The sequence below is a fragment of the Callorhinus ursinus genome, unplaced genomic scaffold, assembly GCF_003265705.2.
Source record: "Callorhinus ursinus isolate GAN/ISIS: 27379988/994484 unplaced genomic scaffold, GSC_fseal_2.0 scaffold6, whole genome shotgun sequence".
Classification (NCBI taxonomy): domain Eukaryota; kingdom Metazoa; phylum Chordata; class Mammalia; order Carnivora; family Otariidae; genus Callorhinus; species Callorhinus ursinus.
In genome coordinates, this window is record NW_027397068.1 from 5,162,920 (window position 1) to 5,180,499 (window position 17,580).

Genomic DNA, 17,580 nt, shown 5'->3' on the forward strand with positions numbered 1-17,580 from the left:
CAGAAGACTTGCTTATAATTTGATTCTACGAGCAATCAGATGTGCAATCCTGGAAAAGCTACTTAAACTATCTGGAACTCATCTTTCTCATCTGTAAAATCAATTTTTTATTTTTTATTTATTTTTTAAAAGATTTCATTTATTTATTTTGACAGAGAGACACAGCGAGAGAGGGAACACAAGCAGGGGGAGAGGGAGAGGGAGAAGCAGGTTTCCCACAGAGCAGGGAGCCCGATGCAGGGCTCGATCCCAGGCCCCTGGGATTATGACCTGAGCTGAAGGCAGCTGCTTAACCAACTGAGCCACCCAGGTGCCCTGTAAAATCAATTTTTTAAAGATTTATTTTATTTATTTGAGAGAGAGCACATGTGAGTGAGGGGAGGGACAGAGGGAAAGGCTCTCAAGCAGACTCTGTGCTGAGTGCAGAGCTGGATGAGGGGCTTAATCTCATGACCCTGAGATCATGACCTGAGCCAAAATCAAGAGTGGGACACTTAACCAACTAAGCCACCTAGGCACCCCTGTAAAACCAAATTTCAACATGGGTGATCTCTGATAATTATATAGTTACAAAGTCTAGTATCATTTACACAATGGTCTTAATGATTTTTGATCATGGACTCTTAACAGCAAAGAAATCTGAGCAAGTACCCCCATTTAGGAACATGCTAGATGGACAAATTTGTAAATTATTTATAAATGAGTTAATTTGTACAAACATCACTTACTAATACATTAAGTATGTTATTAAACACAGAAATAGAAACATAAGACAAAGATTAAGCAATAGTTAAATGTCTTATCAACTGTGATGTATCATATAATCATTACTATCTGAAGGCACAGTATACAAGGTGAGGTTTACCATTATAATGGATGTAAATGCCTATTTAAAATAGTCCTAGACAATTTTGATTTTTTCCCAATTCTTGTTAGACCTGATTAGATTTTCGTTACTTTTGTATTGCAGTTTGGCTGACGACGAGCTCTTTCTTGGATTTAGAGAAGTGTCAGCAATGTTAGTTTCTTGTTCACCCACTCTTACATATGAGTATTATCTTATGCATTTTCTTCAAAAGAATCTTTTAAAAAATATTTCCATTACGTAAGCATTCATTCTGTTAACTAATTAACAGTATAAAAGTCCATCTCATCTGACTTTTTGGATTCCCTCACTAGCAGCTCCGGAGAGAAGGACCAAATGCAGGTCATTTTCTAGGGAGGTGATCTTTGGAAGCATAGGAGCACGTTGCTGCCATGGGCTCAATCACAATACTGACCTCTCAGAGGCCATGTTGGACATACCTCAGAATCATCCTTTCCTGGATGACTGGGGCAGCTGGCACATTTATCCACCAACCTTCATTTCCCATTGGTTGATGGTTGTTGCCAGTGGCTTTAATTCCCCTCCACTTCTGGGTTACACCTGTCTCTGGCAGAGCGAACTCCAAATACCCATGGTGCTGGAGAATTAGGCAGAGAAGGGAGATGCTGGTGCTAGAGGTGGAAGGCTAAATTTTAGCGTGCTGCAAACTGTTTACTGCACCTAAGGTGAATTCAGCTGGGCTCAGCGAGGATGGCGCATGGTATCTACAGTGTCTGCTACACCTGGTGATGGTGAGGATTTGGAGTAAGGTTAAGATTAGTAAACTGTGATAAATTGAAGCAAACAAAGAAAGGACAGCACTGGTATTACCTCTCCCCTTCTTTCCTCAGGATATACTCAGTTCCATTATATTATAAATTAATTATATATATATAAAAAAATTATAAATTATAATTTTTTGGGATGCCTGGGTGGCTCAGTCGTTAAGCGTCTGCCTTCGACTCAGGTCATGATCCCAGGGTCCTAGGATCGAGTCCCGCATCGGGCTCCCTACCCAGCCAGGAGCCTGCTTCTCCCTCAGCCTGCCGCTTCCCCTCTGCTTGTGCTCACTCTCTCTTTCTCTGTCAAATAAATAAATAAAATCTTTTTAAAAAGTATAATTTTTAATATTTTTAGACAAAATATGTAAGTGGAGGCTCTAATATTTTCTTTCCGCATTTTGAAGGTCATTTTCTATACCTCTTAGGGGCATGCATCTCTGACTTATGATCAGCTCTAGAGTCGGGTGACCCAAATGCCAGGTTCCTTAAGCTACTGAGATGTACCTTCTGAAAAAAGCTGCTTCAGACCCAGGAAGACATGCCAGGTGTTGCAGGTCCTGGCAACCTTTACGTCTCTAATGCAAAATTATGGGCTTCCGCTAACTGCACACCTGCATATCCTCCAAGGACAAGTGCCGGAATACCCTGGAGGCCTCTGGAGGGTGCTCAAACATCAGAGCCCTCTTACAGGAAGTACTGCAGTGAGAGGCTACCTATTCAAGAAAACGAACTAGAGGGAGGAAGAAAATGACATCTATCTGCATATAAGCTAATCTATAGAGCAAGTTTAATTATTGTATCGTTGATGTTTATAATCATGGTGGAGCTAACATTTTCTCTTTGGCATTATCACAATTCTATACATGAGGTTAAACAAATTAATTGAACATTTTTGACATCTGAATGCCATTGATTAGGTAACTCCTGTATGCTAAACCCCTGTAAAAAGTGGTGTGAGTTATAAAAAAGATCAGTAAAACTCAGTCTCTTACTTTTAATATTGTAGGGGGGGAATGAACATTGCATCTAAGCAACCATAAAGCAAGGTGGAAAGAGATAAGATCTGTAAGAAAAATACGAAGGGCTGTGAATATTCTAAGATAGAAAAATTATTTCTGCACCAAGCAATTTATTATTTCTTGTGATAATAGCTAAGCCTAACCCAAATTCCATGCCTTGGAAATTTCTTTAAACATGGTCCACTGGTAAGCCCACCAGTTTAAGTTTAGTAGTAAGCAGCCTTGGGCTTAGAAAAGACAGAGAAGTCTGAGATGGGCCTTTAAATCAGTAATAACTACACTGGATTCTAAAAACACCTTCAAGAGACAAAGCAGAATACATTCTCTAACTCTTAATCATAAAGAAAAACCTAATGTTTTGTGGTATGTTTTTAAGCCACAGACTTTTAAGAATACAAAAGCAAACAATGGAAAAAACTGTACACTATTTGTACTGACAATATACTGTTGCAGCTTTCTTGAGCATGAAAATATTTTCTCAATAAAGGTTTTATCATAAAATGGAAACTGATATGTTAGGTGTCTTTTTTCTTAGTCAGAAATCAATTTATAATGAGACTATATGCATGAAAGAATTTGTAACAGATATTTTAATAGAAAATCAAGTTGAGTAGAGCTATTCAGAATTATAATAAATAATATTTCATGCTCAAATAAGTAGGAATTCTATACTTTTCATATTAGGTATTAGGTACAACTTGAGATCTAATAAGTACATTTTCCATTCTGTCCAAAGACTTAAAAAATGTTATAATGAATTGCTTACAATAAAATGTATTTGTCACATTAGCTATATACAATATGTATTTGACAACTTTTTATTTATTTATTATTGGTATTTAAACTTATCAAAACATAGTTGACACACAATGTTATATTAGTTTAAGGTATACAACAGTGATTTGACTATTCTATACATTTTTCAATGCTCACCAGGGTAAGTGTCATCACCATAAAATGTTATTACAATGTTACTGACTATATTCCCTATGCTGTACTTTTGATCTTGTGACTTATTTATTTTATAACTATAAGTTTGTACCTCTTAATTTCCTTCCCCTATTTCACCCATCCCCCAGCCTTCTGGCAACCACCAGTTTGTTCTCTGGATTTGTTATTCTGTCTCTGTTTTTGTTTGTTCCTTTGTTCTGCTTTTTTTTAGATTCCATGTAAGTGAAATCATATGGTATTTGTCTTTCTCTGTCTGACTTATTTCACTTAGCATAATACTCTCTAGATCCATGCATGTTGTTGCAAATGGCAAGATCTCATTTTTCTTTATGGCCGAGTAATACACCTTATATGTACACACACCACATCTTCTTTTCCATTCACCTATTCATGCTTACTTGGGTTGCTTCCCAATTTTGGCTATTGTAAATAATGCTGCAATAAACACAGGGGTGAATATCTTTTTGAATTTGTGTTTTTGTTTTCTTTGAGCAAATACCCAGTAGTGGAATCACTGAATCATATGGTATTTCTATTTTTAATTCTTTGAGGACCCTCCCTACTATTTTCTACAGTGGTTACACTCATTTACATTCCCACTAACACTGTATGAAGTTTCCCTTTTCTCCACAACCTCACTAACACTTGTTATTTCTTTTCTTTCTGACATTAGCCATTCTGACTGCTGTGAGGTTGATATCTCATTTTAGTTTTGGTTTGCATTTCCCTGATGATTCGTGATGTTGAGCATCTTTTCATGTGTCTGTTGGCTATCCCTATGTATTCCTTAGAAAAATGTCTACTCAAGTCCTCTGCCCATTTTTTAATCAGATGTGTGTGTACTGAGTTGTATCAATTTTTTAATCAGATGTGTGTGTACTGAGTTGTATCAATTCTTTACATATTTTATTTTATTTTTAAAGATTTTATTTATTTATTTGACAGAGAGAGACACAGCGAGAGAGGGAACACAAGCAGGGGGAGTGGGAGAGGGAGAAGCAGGCTTCCAGCAGAGCAGGGAGCCCGATGCGGGGCTCGATCCCAGGACCCTGGGATCATGACCTGAGCCGAAGGCAGACGCTTAACGACTGAGCCACCCAGGCGCCAATTCTTTACATATTTTAGATATAAACCCTTTATTGGATATATCATTTACAAATATCTTCTTCAGCAAGTTGCCTTTTTGTTTTGTTGACGGCTGCTTTTGCTATGCAAAATCTTTTTATTTTGGTGTAGTCCCAATAGTTTAATTTTGCTTTTGTTTCCCTTGCCTGAGGAGACAGATCCATAGATACGTTGCTACGGCCTATGTACAAGAGATTACTGCCTATTTCCTTTTGGGAGTTTTACGGTTTTAGGTCTACATTTGAAGAAACATTTTGAGTTTATTTTTGTATATGGTGTAAGAAAGTGGTCCAGCTGCATTCTTTTCCATGTAGCAGTCCAGTTTTTGCAACACCATTTATTGGAGAGACTGTCTTTCCCCATTGTATATTATTGCCTCCTTTGTCGTAGATTAATTGACCATATAGGCATGGGTTTATTTCCATCCTGTGTCACTGATCTATGTATCTGTTTTTGTGCTGGTACTATACTGTTTTGATTACTACAGCTTTGTGGTATATCTTGAAATCTGGCACTGTGATACTTCTAGCTTTGTTCTTTCTCAAGATTCTCTTGGCTATTTAGATAACTCTTTAAAAACACTTCAGTCACTACCTCCAAATTAGTATTTACATATATTTTCTTTATGTGAGCTCTGATAAGCTTTGTTGAAATTTCAAAACTTCTCATAACACCAAGCTCCTGAAGTACCTATTTAAATTCTGTTGTTTGATGCAATGAATACCCCACTAGTGAATCTACATCATGTAAAGTGTACTATTTTTTATCTTTCTTTCTTTTTTTTTTTTTAGACAGGGTGAATCATCTTTTTTTCTTTAGGAAGGAGAGAACCAGTGCTTCCAGTCCTCCTTTTTCTAATTCATCCTCCATACTGTTACTGAAGAGATTTTTTTAAAGGCAAAGTTCTGAGCAGCTCACTCTTTCCTCAAAGCCTTCATAATGCCTCATCACCTCCAGAATAAGGTCCAGACCCTTTAGTGTAATATTCACAGCCCTTCACACCCCTTGCCTCAAACTACTCCTTGTATCCCATTCTCCCACAATACCAATAAGTTTGTGGTTCCCTAAACATGTCATATTTTTTCTTTCTTTGTTTTTGAACATTCAACACTACTCAGAGGACTTTCCACACAGACACTTTCTTTACCTGCCTGGTAAACTCATATTCATTCTCTAATACTCACCTTAACATCAGCTTCTTCTTGAAATGTTTTGACCTCAGGCAATATGGATTGCTCCATTCTATGCACTACCCATGCAAATTATCATACCTCATGTATGGCAATTAGTTGTTTACATAGTTGACTTCCACATCAGACTATAGTCCTTTCTTCTTTGTGTTCTCACTGCCAAGGAAAACAACTATTGAAGGACTACATGGATGGATTTGTTCTTCTTTTTCAAGATGATTTTGGCTACTCTGGGTCCTGTGCATTTCTTTATAAATTATATCATCAATTTATCAATTTCTGTAAAAATCTCAACTGAGAATTTAATATGGATTGTATTGGCTGTGTAGACCAATTTGTGAATCCTGCCATCTTAATATTCAGTCTTGTAATACACAAACAAGAGATGTCTATCCATGTATTTAGGCCTTCTTAACATCTTTCAGCAAAGTTTTATAGTTCCCCCCACACTTTACTGAGGTATAATTGCAAAATAAAATGATATATATTTGAAGTGTGATGTGATGAATCCATCGCCTCACATAGTTACTATTTTTTACTTTTGTGGTGAGAATGTGTAAGATCTACTCACATAGCAAATTTCAAGTAGACAATACAATATTATGAACTATAGTCACCATACTGTACATTAGATCCTCATAATTTATTCATCTTGTAATAGAAAGTTTGTACGCTATAACCAACATCTCCCCATTTCCCCCACCCTCTGCCCCTGACAACCACCATTCTTTTTTTTTTTTTATTCCACATATAAGTGATAACATACATGGTCTTCCTCTGTCTGGCTTATTTCACTTAACATAATACCCTCCAAGTTCATTCATGTTGTCACAAATGGCAAGATTTCCTTCTTTTCTATGGCTGAATAATATTCCTGTATACATAACACATTTTCGTTATCAGAACAGATAATAGATATTAGGTAAAATAGGTATTTTCTTTCTCTATCCATCAGTGGACAGTTAGGCTATATCCATATGTTAGCTACTGTGTATAATGTTGCAATGAACATGGGAGTGTTTCTTTTGAATATATACCCAGAATCACTGTGGTTTTGATTTGCATACCCCTGATGATTAGTGATGTTGAGAACCCTTCCATGGATCTGTTGGTCATTTGTATTTCTCCTCCCCCTCCCTCTCCTCCTCCTCCTTTACAGAAATGTCTATTCAGGTCCCTTGTCAATTGTTTAATCACTTCTTTTTGCTATTGAGTTGTATGAGTTCCTTATATATTTTGGCTATTAACCCCATTTCTCATATATGGTTTGCCAACATTTTCTCCCATTGCATAGGTTGCCTTTCCATTTTGTTGATGGTTTCCTTTGTTGTGCAAAAACTTTTAATTTGATGTTGTCCCATTTGTCTATTTTTGCTTTTACTACCTACACTTTTGGTGTCATATCCAAAAAAAAATCATTGCCAAGACTAATGTCAAGGAGCTTTTCCCCTTTTTCTTCTAAAAACTTTATAGTTTAAGGTCTTATATTTAAGTCTTTAATCTTCTTCAAGTAATTTTTGTGAGGGGTATAATCTAGGGATCCAGGATCATTTCCATGTGGATATCTAGTTTTCTCAGCATCATTTGTTGAAGAGACTATCTTTTCCTTTATTGAGTTTTCTTGATATCCTTGTCAAAATTTCTTTGGCCATAGAGTTAAAGATTTATTTCTGGTCTTCAGTTGATTTTTTTTTTTTTTTAAGAAATATCCTTTTTTTTTTTTTTTTTTTAACATTTTATTTATTTATTTGAGAGAGAGAATGAGAGCCAGAGAACATGAGAGGGAAGAGGGTCAGAGGGAGAAGCAGACTCCCCGCCGAGCAGGGAGCCTGATGTGGGACTCGATCCCGGGACTCCAGGACCATGACCTGAGCCGAAGGCAGTGGCTTAACCAACTGAGCCACCCAGGCGCCCTCAGTTGATTTTTGAATGAACTCAAGTCTACCATGATTAGATGAGTCTTTACATAGCAATTAAATGCATGGCTTCTTGTATCAGTCTGCAGGAGTGTAAGTACTCCACCATTTACTGTGATGTTAGACAATATACCTTTCTGCAACCTATTTTCCTTATCTATAAAACAACAATAATGATAGTGCCTCCCTCAGGATGGGATTATGAAGAATAAATAAAAGAAAACTTGTTAAAAATGCTCACTACATAGAACTCAAAAAAATCTTAGCTATTATTATTGCCTATTTTTCACAATTTTATTAGGGCACATCCAACACAATTATAGTTCCCTAAGGATCTTCAGATGGTTTCCTATGAATTTTAGGATTGTTTATTCTATTTTTGTGAAAAATGCCAATGGAATTTTAATGGAGATTGCATTGAAGCTGTAGATCATTTTAGGTAGTATGGACATTTTAACAGTAATAGTTCTTCCAATCCATTTATTTATGTCTTCCTCGACTTTTTTCTGTAATGTTTATAGTTTTTATTGTTCAGGTTTTTCACCTCCTTGGTTATATTTGTTAATACTTGGTTAAATTTGTTAACACTTGGTTAAGTTTTTTTTTTTTTTGATGCTATTGTAAATGGGATTGTTTTCTTAACATCTCTTTTGGATAGCTCATTGTTAGTATACAGAAACACAACTGATTTTCATATGTGGAACATTTTTTTGGTGGAGTCTTAAGGGTTTCTATATTTAAGATGATGTCATCTACATAGGGACATTTTTACTTCTTCCTTCCTGATTTGGATGCCTTTCTTTTCCTGCCTAGTAGCTCTGGCAAGGACTTCCAGTAATATAGTGAGTAGAATATGGTAAATAAAGAAGAGCACCCCTGTCTTGTTACTGATCCTAGAGGAAAAGCCTTTGGATTTTCACTGTTAAGTATGTTAGCTGTGGACTTGTCATATTTGGTTTTTATTATGTGGAGGTATGTTCTTTCTCTACCTAATATTTTGAGAGTTTTTATCATGAAAGGATGTTGACTTTTGTCAAATGCTTTTTCTGCATCCCTTGAGAGGATCACACAATTTTCATCCTTCACTTTGTTAATCTACTGATTTGTATATATTGAACCATCCTTGCATCCCAGGGATAACTCTAACTTGATCATGATGTATGATCCTTTCAATGTCCTGTTAAATTCAGTTTGTTAATATTTTTTCATCTATGTTCATCATGGATATTAACCCGGAATTCTCTTTCCTTGTAGTGTCTTTCTCTGGCTTTGGTATCAGTGCTATGCTGTCCCATAAAATGATTTGGAATGTTCTCCCCTCTTCAGTTTTTAAGGAGTTTGAGGAGGATTAGCATTAATCTTTTTTTAAGTGTTTGGTAGAATTCATCAGTGAAGACATCTATTCCTTTCTTGGGAGATTTTTGACTATTGATTCAATCTCCTTACTATAGATCTAATCAGACTTTGTATTTCTTGATGATTCAGTCTTGGTAGATTGTATGTTTGTAGGAATTTGTCCACTTCTAGGTTGTCCAATTTGTTGGCATATATAATATTTTTGGAGCACGCTCTTACAATCCTTTGTATATCTGTGGTGTCAGTTGTTACTTCTCTTTTGTTTCTGATTTTATTTATTTGGGTCCTTTTTCTTTTTTTTTCCTTGATGAGTCTGGCTAAGGCTTTATCAATTTGATTTATCTTTTCAAAGAACCAGCTCTTGGTTTCAATTTTTTTTTTAGTCTTTATGTCATTTAATTCTGCTCTGATCTTTATTATTTCCTTATATCTACTCACATTGAATTTTACTTGTTTTTTGTAGCTCCTTTAGGTCTAAGTTTAGTTTTTTCATTTGAGCTTTTTTTGTTTCTTGAGGTAGGCCTGTATCACTATATATTTCCCTCTTAGAACTGTTTTTGCTGTATCTCAAAGATTTGGGGCCACTGTGTTTTCATTTGTCTCCATATATTTTTTAATATCTTCTTTGATTGCTTCATTGACCCATTGTTGTTTAGTATCATGTTGTTTAGCTTCCATTTGTTTGTGTTTTTTCCAGTTTTTTTCTTGTGATTGATTTCTAAATTTATACTGTTGTCGTCAGAAAATATGTCTGGCATAATTTCAATCTTGTTAAATTTACTGAGGCTTATTTTGTAGTCCAACATGTGATCTATTCCAGAGACTGTTCCATGTACAGTTGAAAAGAATGTGTTTTTGAATGGAATGTCCCATATACATCTGATAGGTCCATCTGGTCTAACGTGTCATTCAAAGACATTGTTTCCTTATTGATTTTCTGTCTGGATTATCTATTCACTGATGTAAATGGGGTATTAAAGTCCCCTACTATTATTGTATTGCCATTAATTTCTCTCTTTATTTTCACTAATATTTGCTTTATGTATTTAGGTGCTCCAATGTTGGGTACACAGATATTTGCAATTGTTATATCTCTTGTTGGATGTCTCCTCTTTCATTCCTGATTTTTTTTTGTTTTTTCTCTTTTTTTCTTAGTCTAGCTAAAGGCTTGTCAATTCTGTTTATGTTTTGAATAAACAACTCTTCATTTCATTGATCTTTTCTATTGGCTTTCTAGTTTCTAATTCACTTATTTTTGCTCTCATCTTTGTTATTTCCTTCTTTTTGCTACTTTGGGCTTAGTTCTTTTTTTTTGGTTCCTTGAGGTATAAATTTAGGTTGTCGATTTGAAATACTTCTTTTTTCTTAATTAGGCATTTAGTGCCTGCTTAGGATTGCCCTCTTAGAACTGCTTTTGACCTCCATCAAAAGAACCAGCTGCCTGGTAGCACCTGCTGTTGTACCTCCTTATCCTCCCACATCACTGCTGCTGCTATGGCTGGATGACCCCTTATTGGGGATAAGTCTCCCAACTTTGAGGCCAATACTCTCATTGGCCACATCCATTTTCATGACTCTCTGAGAGTCACATGGGGCATTCTTTTGTCCCAGGCTTGAGACTTAACCCCAGTGTATACTACAAAGCTTGGCAGAGCAGCAAATCTGGCACCAGAATTTACCAAAAGGAATGTTAAAGATGATTACTCTTTTAATAGATGATGTTGAAGACCACCCTGCCTGGAGCAAGGGTATCAATGCTTACAATGGTGAGAAGTCCACAGAAATGTTACCTTTTCCAATCACTGATGATAAGAATCAGGAGTTTACTATCCTGTTGAGCATGCCGGACCCAGCAGAGAAGAATGAACAGGGAATGCCCGTGACAGCTTGTGCAATGTTTATTTTTGGTCCTGATAAGAAATTGAAGCTGTCATTCTCTATCTAGCTACCATTGGGAGGAACTTTGATGAGATTCTTGAAGTAGTTATTTCTTTCAAGCTGACATTGGAAAAGAGAGTTGACACCCTGGTTAATTGGAGGAATGAAGATGGTGTGATGATCCTTCCAAATATCCCTGAAGAGGTAACCAAAAAAATTTTCCTTAAAGGAGTCTTTACCAAGGTGCTCCTATCTGGCAAAAAAGACCTCTGCTATACTCCTCAGCTATAAGGTTCTCTGAGAAGTTGGTGCTGGAATTGCTTGCTTAGCACAGTGAGCCAGAGGATGCTAGCTGCTAATCATGTTTTCCTGCAGCAATTTTGTAAAAACATCCTGGTATCATCCTAAAAAAAAGAAAGGGAATTGCTTATCTGAAATTTGGTATGTTGTGTTTCCATTTTCATTTGTTTGAATATATTTTTTGTTTTTCTTTTGATTTCTTCTTTGATCCATTTGTTGTTCAGAGGTGCATTGTTTAATTTCCACATATATTTGTAAAATTACCAGCTTTCTTCCTGTTATTGATTTCTCATTTCATACCACTGTGTTTGGAAAAAATACCTGGTATGATTTCAGTCTTAAATTTGTTAAAGACTTGTTTTGTAGCCTAACATACAAGCTAGAATGTTCCATGTGTGCTTGAAAAGAAAATGTATTTTGTTGCTGCTGGATGGAATATTTTGTATATGTCTGTTAGGTCCATTTGGTCAAAAGTGTAGTCCAAGTCTAATGTTTCTTTATTATATTTTCTGTCTGGATGATCTACATATATTGTTGAAAGTGGGTTATTGAAGTCCCCAGCTATTATTGCAATGTCTATTTCTGCCTTCAAATCTGTTAAAATTTGTTTAATCTAGTTAGGTGCTCCAATGAGGGTGCATATATGTTATATCCTATTGATGAATCGACCTCTTTATTATTATATAATGACCTTCTTTGTCTCTTGTTAGAGTTCTTTACTTAAAGTCTAATTTTTTTCTGATAGAAGTTAGCTTTTTTCATTTTCATTTTCATTTGCATGGAATGTCTTTTTTCACCTTTCAGCTTCAGCCTATGTGTGTTTATAAAGCTGAAATAAGTCTCTTGTAGGCATCACATAGTTGGATCTCATTTTTATTTTATCCATTCAGTGACTCTGTCCTTTGGGAAGTTTAATTCATTTACAGTTAATTGTTGACAGCTAGGGACTTACTATTGCCATCTTGTTAATGTTTTGGGTGGGGGGTGTTTTGTAGTTCCTTTGCTCTTTTCTTCCTCTCTTTCTATCTTTCTTGTGATTTGATGATTTTCTGCAGTGGTATACTTTGATTCCTTTATCTTTTCTGAATCTACCATAGGCTTTTGCTTTGTGGCTACTATGAGGCTTACATAAAACATCTTAAACTTGTAACAGTCTACTTCAAGCTGATAACAACATAACTTTGATCACATACAAAAACTCTACCCTTTTATTCTTCCTCCCATTTTATGTTTTTGATGCCATAATTTGTATCTTTTTATATTGTATATTGTATATCCATTAAAAATTATTGTATGTACAGTTATTTTTAATACCTTTGTCTTCTTTTATACTGGAGTTAAGCAATTTACACACCACAAATACAGTATTAGAGTATTCCAGAATTTGACTAAATATTTACTATTACTAATGAGTTTTACATTTTCATATGTTTTTATGTTACTAATTAGTGTCCTTTTATTTCAGCTTAAGAAATCCCTTTAGCATTTCTTATAAGGCAGAGCTCACAGTGATGAACTCTCTCAGCTTTAGCTTGTCTGGGAAAGTCTTTAATTCTTCATTTCTGGGGGCACCTGGATGGTTCAGTTGATTAGTTGACCTGCCTTCAGCTCAGGTCATGATCCCAGGGTCCTAGAATAGAGCCCCATGTTGGGCTCCCTGCTCAGTGGGGAGTCTGCTTCCCCCTCTTCCCCCTCCTTGTGCTCTCTCTCTCAAATAATAAATAAATAAAATCTTTTAAAAAAATTCCTCATTTCTGAAGGACAGCTTTGCAAAGTATTTGAAGTATTCATGTTGGCACTTTGCATATATCATCCTACTCTCCCCCGGCCTGCAAGGTTTCTTTCTTTTTTTTTTTTTTTTAAGCTTAACCAACTGAGCCACCCAAGTGCCCCTGCAAGGTTTCTGTTGAGAAATCCTATCATAGTCTGCTGGGTGTTCCCTTGTATGAGTGGAGTTTCTTTTCTTTTGTTGCTTTCAAAATTCTCTGTCTTTGATTTTTGACAGTTTTATTATCATGTGTCTCAGTGAATTCCTCTTTGGGTTTTATCTGTATGGGGACCTATGAACTTCAGATACCTGGATGTCTTATCTCTGCCCAGATTTGGGAAGTTTTTAGCCCTTATTTCTTTAAATTAGCTTTTTGTCCCCTTTTCTCTCTCTTCTGCTTCTGGGACTCCTGGATTATGAATATTGTTTCTTCTGGTGGTGTCCCATAATTCATGTAGGTGTTCACTAATTTCATTTTTTCTTTTTTCTTTTTTCTCAGCTGACTGGATAATTTTAAATGCCTTGTCTTTGAGTTCACAGATCTTTCTTTTGTTTAATCAAGTCTCTTGTTGATGCTTACCATTGCATTTTCATTTCATTCATTACATTCTTCATCTCCAGAATTTCTGCTTGGTTCTTTTTTTTATGATTTCTGTATTTCTGTTGGCTCTCTTATTTTGTTCATCTATTTTTTTCCTGATTTCATTAAGTTGTCTGTTTTTTCTTATAGTTTGGTGAACTTCCTTAAAACAATTATTTTGAAAATTCTTTTTTTGGTCAGAGAATTCATAGATTTCCATTTCTTTGTGGTCAGTTACAGGAAAATAATTATGTTCCTTTGGTAATGTAATGTTTCCTTGCTTTTTTGTGATTCTTGAAGTCTTGCATTGCTGTCTTCTCATTTGAAGAAGCAGTCACCTCCTCTAGTTTTTACTGACTGGCTTCTGGAAGTAGATCCCTATATTGGTTACGGTCCAGCTAGGAAGTCTGAACATATTTTCTCAGATGTCTTCTATGAATGTGCCCACTCCATACATGTTCCCTCTTGGGGGAATTTTTAAGATTCTCTGTCCTCTCTTGATCCTGCAAAACTGTATTGGGTGCTAAGTCTCCTATTTGTTTTCCCTAGAGTGGCAGCCTGAAATGCTCAAGTTTGTGAGCATTCTCCCAATCTCACAGAGTCAGGCTGGCTTTCTGCACTTATTTGTTTTCAAAGGCTCTTTTTTGCTGTCTGAGGAAGCATGTGCTGGAAGCTGACCCTGGGGGGTGGGATGGTAAGAGGGTATGGGTGAGATGGGGTTATCTATGGGTCAGCTGTGGGGGTCTACAGGTAAGATGTTCCCAGTGGCTTGGGGGTAGGATTCGTGATGGAGTTCACAAGTCAGTTAATAGGAAAAAGTGGTTAATGCCATCCCTTTAATGAGTTTGGAGCCCTGGCTGCTGTGTTCCCAGCCTCTGTCAACCCCTGGTCTTGCTGATCACTTCAGTAGTTTAAGTGAGAAGAGAAAAAAGTGTGTCTCTTGAGCAACATCCTGCATGGCTAGGGAAGCTAGGCATTCAATCACATGTTCCCACTTTCCCCCATGGGAAATCACAGTTGGTAATAATGTCTGCACTCATTCTTGATTTTAGTAATTTGAGTCTTTCTTTTGGTCTAACTAAAGCTTTATCGATTTGTTTATCTTTTTGAAGAACCAACTATAGATTTTGTTGATTTTCTTTATTATTTTTTATTTATTTCATTAATTCTGGTCCTAATGATTTTCTCCCTTGTGCTTCTTTTGGATTTAATTTATTCTTCTTTTTCCAGTATCTTAAGTGGAATGTTAGATCACTGTTTGAGCTATTTCTTTTTTTTTTTAACACAGGCATTTACAGCTATAAATTTCTAAGAATTCCTGTAGCTGCATTTATTAACTGTTAGTAGGTTGTATCTTTATTTTTATTCATCCTAAGGTAATTTCTAATTTTTCTTTTGACTTCTTCATTGGCCCCTTGGTTTTTTAGTTATGTTGTGTCTAATTTCTTCATTATTTGTGAGTATCCCAAATTTCTTTTTGTTATTAATCTCTAATTTCTCTCCACTGTGATCAGAGAAATACTTTCTACATTTTCTTTTTTTTTTAAAGATTTTATTTATTTATTTGAGAGAGAGAATGAGAGATAGAGAGCACGAGAGGGAAGAGGGTCAGAGGGAGAAGCAGACTCCCTGCTGAGCAGGGAGCCCGATGTGGGACTCGATCCTGGGACTCCAGGATCATGACCTGAGCTGAAGGTAGTCGCTTAACCAACTGAGCCACCCAGGCGCCCACTTTCTACATTTTCAAACCTTTTAAATTCACTGAGGCTTGTTTTATAGCCTTGCATGTGGTTTATCCTGGAGAATGTTCCATATACTCAGACAAATGTGTATTCTGCTGTTGTTGCATAGAGTCTTCTATATATGTCTGTTAGGTCTATTTTGCATATACTATTCAAGTTTTCTATTTCTCTTGTTGATATTCTGCTCAGATGTTCCATTCATTATTGAAAGGGGGTATTGAATTCTTCAGTTATTATTGTCAGGTTTTCTATTTTTCCTTTCAATTTGTTTTTGCTTCATGTATTTTAGGGCTCCACTGTTAGGTGCATATATGTTTATAATTATAATGTCCTGGTAGATTGACCCTTTCATCATTACAAAATGTCCTTTTCATACCTGTAACATTTCTCATTTTAGTCTACTGTGTTTAATATTATTATATATTATATTATATTATATTATATTATATTATATTATATTAGCCTGTGGCTGCTGTTTACATGATATATCTTTTTCCAGTCTTTTACTTTCAATCTATTTGTATCTTTGAATATAAAGTGCTTCTTCTGTGGACAGCATATAGCTGGATCATGTTTTCTTATCCAGTATGACAATCTCTGCCTTTTGACCAAATTATTTAACCCATTTATATTTAATGTTATAATTGATATAATTGCATTTGTGCCTGCTATTTTAGTTTTTAAATTTTTACTTTCTATTGTCTTATGCCTTTTTTGTTTCTATTCCCCCTACTGCCCTCTTCTGAATTAAATAAATTTTGGGGGGGGGGAGTTATACTTTAATTACTGTAATTACTTTTTCATGATTTTAAAAGTACTTTTGTCAATTATTTTGTCAATAATTGCCCTAGGGATTACTATATACATCTTATCAGAATCTACTTTAGGTTTATACAAACTTAATTACAGTGTGATACAGAAACATTATTTCTGTTCAACTCTATTCTCTCTTTTGGACTATTATTGTTATGCGTTTACTATATATATTTTATATATATATATATATATATAACTAATCCACCAATATATTGTTATAATTATTACTTTGTATAATTTTATGTCTATTAAACAAGCTGAGTAAAGAGAAGAAAACAAGTTTTATTTAGAGTTTGTTATATTAACCTTATTATTTACTCTTTTTGGTTCTCTACATATGTTCCATGGATTCAAGTTACCATCAAGTGTCATTTCCTTAGTCCAACAAGATTTTGCTAACACCAAACTTCTTTGTACTATTGTTGGCAAATATGTTATATTTCTATATGTTCTGGTCCAATCATACAATTATATATATATAGAATTTTATACAATTGTGTTTTAAATCAGTTAAGAGAAGAAATAAGAGGCATACATTTATACTATCTTTTATAATTCAAATGAATTATTTTCTTTATTTAATAAAGTTTTAAATTAACTAATGTTATGGGGGCTTGTGTTCCTCCACCCCCATCAAATTCACATGTTGAAGCCCTAACCCTCAATGTGATAGTACTAGGAGTTAAGCCATTTGAGAGGTAATTAGTTTAGATGAGGTCATGAGGGTGGATCTCCCATGATATTAGTGTCCTTAAAAGAAGAGCTTCCTCTCTGCCTGTACACAAAGAAGAGGCCATGTGGACATACAGAGATGGTTGCTACCTACAAGCCAATATAAGAGGCCTCGGCATGTAACCCACCCTGGCAATACCTTGATCTTAGACTTCCCAAGCTCTAGAACTGTGAGAAATAAATTTATATTTTTTAAGTCACCTAATCTATGATATTTTATTATGGCAGTCTGAGCTGACTAAGACATTAAATTAACAAATTCAAGCAGGGGTAGTTTTTGAGGTCAGTCTCTGAAATGTGTTTTGACCTTAGAAGGTTTCTTAGCTCTCTCTTTCACTGACTCTCTCTAGTGAACTAGCTGGCCTATGATTCTGTTTGTTGTTCTTAATTAAGAGGAGTTGTTGTTTTTGAGTGCCCTTAATTTAAAAAAATAAGTGCTAATTTCTTCAATATATACAAATCAATTAGAAAAAGAAAAAAATCCATTGGAACAAAATGGGCAAAAGATATGAACATATGGATTTAAAAAGGAAATATTTGTGGATTTTAAACATATAAAG

At 35.3% G+C, this 17,580-nt stretch overlaps 1 long non-coding RNA gene and 1 pseudogene across 1 annotated transcript in view; one reads left to right on the forward strand and one right to left on the reverse strand.

Moving 5' to 3' along the window:
• LOC141372958 (uncharacterized) overlaps positions 1 to 17,580 on the reverse strand; it is a 58,580-nt gene that overhangs the window by 40,327 nt on the left and 673 nt on the right. The gene's annotated exons all lie outside the window — the stretch shown is intronic.
• On the forward strand, positions 10,699 to 11,373 carry LOC112819417 (peroxiredoxin-6 pseudogene; annotated as a pseudogene).